A 1,836-nucleotide genomic window follows, 5' to 3' on the forward strand; every position below is an offset into this window, starting at 1 on the left:
TAATGCCACTCAATTCTTTGAACTCCTTCCAAATTATATGCCAAAAAATCTCATAAAGATCTAACAAAGAAAAAAGTACTGACAGTCTATCAGCTGACAACTCTGATTAGGTTCTCTTTCAACTTTGTTGAAAGCAAGTTACTGACAACCACCTGACATGCAAAAGGATGTGTTACCCATTCTCATTCACCAGTCAATTGTTCCTTTTTTGGTGTAGTGGAGGTTTTTTGAATCCCCAGGGTATTGCACCTGAGTAAGATTTGGGATGGGGAAGAATTATGCCTTTCTTTTGTAAAGTAGGGGAGGGGCGATTGGGACAAGGGAGGCTGGAAAGGAGCCCACGTTACACTCTGACCCCAGGGCACATTTTCAGGCAGGTCAGTTTTGGGGATGCCTACTAAGGGAAGTGAGGATCAAAGAACTGATTGCCTTGAAACAGAGTCTCTGCTCATACACATGAGCCGGGGAAAATCCTCATATACCATGAGTACCCCAGTATTATTTCCGCTGTCTTAGGCCTTGGGACAGCTGTTATATGTTCCTTATGTTGCCTCAAGGGAAAGCAAAAATAAAAATAATATGTAATAGTGTGGGGCATTATGGTTTATAGATACCTTCACGCACACATACAATGCAAAATACTAACCTCAAACATTTTAACCTCAAAGCCACCCTTTGAGATAGACAAGGAGTGCATTAGCATCCTGTATAATAAATTAAGACCTATTAGAGTTTAACTGAAAAATGCATATTAAGTGTATGTGCCAGGCACTGTATTAATCCCTGAAGATTAGGATTAATGTTTGGCTGAGTTTATCAAGGAAAACTTCATGAAGAATGTGGGATTTGAAAAGATGTGTATAGTACAATGTATAACTACATCTAAATTTAATTAATTTCAGCCAGATCTTGAAGAGTGTCTAAAATAGAATTCTGCGTAAGGGGGCATTCTAGGACTGAGAACCAATAACGTTGAAAAGCATAAAATTTATTCATGACAGTGTTAATTAACCATGAGAAAGCTCAAAAAGAGCTAAAGGTTAGATTGCAGAAAATCTTGAATAAAAAGTTTGACTTGGAGGGCCGGCCCTGTGGCTTAGCGGTTAAGTGCGCGCGCTCCACTGCTGGCGGCCCGGGTTTGGATCCCGGGTGCGCACTGACACACTGCTTCTCTGGCCATGCTGAGGCCGCGTCCCACATACAGCAACTAGAAGGATGTGCAACTATGACATACAACTATCTACTGGGGCTTTGGGGGGAAAAAATAAATAAATAAATAAAATTATTTTAAAAAGTTTGACTTGGAAAGACAACGGGTATATACTGAGATATTTTTTAAAAGGTATGATATGATGGGGCCAGCCCTGTGGCGCAAGTGGTTAGGTGCGTGTACTCCGCTGCGGCGGCCCAGGGTTCGCTGGCCCGGATCCCCTGCGCGCACCGACACACCGATTGGCAAGCCATGCTGTGGTGGCGTCCCATATAAAATGGAGGAAGATGGGCACGGATGTTAGCTCAGGGCCAGTCTTCTTCAGCAAAAACAGAAGGATTGGCAGATGTTAGCTCAGGGCCAATCTTCCTCACAAAAAAAAAAGAGAGAGAAGGAAAAAAAAAAGGTATGATATGATTAAAGTTATGTTGTAAGGGTATCTAATGTATAGAAGATAGAGTGAAAAATGAATGGAGATTAGACACATGGAAATGGCAAGTATCAAAGCCCAAAATGAATGCTCTAGCTGCAGTATTTAGACTTGAAGACTAAAATGAGCTATCTCGGAATTGACTTTTTGGAGAAAATAGAGTACTTCCCATCACTGGAGAGTTGTGTTTTTTTTT

Source organism: Ceratotherium simum, chromosome 17 (assembly GCF_057802395.1).
Source record: "Ceratotherium simum simum isolate JZ-2026a chromosome 17, ASM5780239v1, whole genome shotgun sequence".
In the NCBI taxonomy this organism is placed as follows: Eukaryota; Metazoa; Chordata; class Mammalia; order Perissodactyla; family Rhinocerotidae; genus Ceratotherium; species Ceratotherium simum.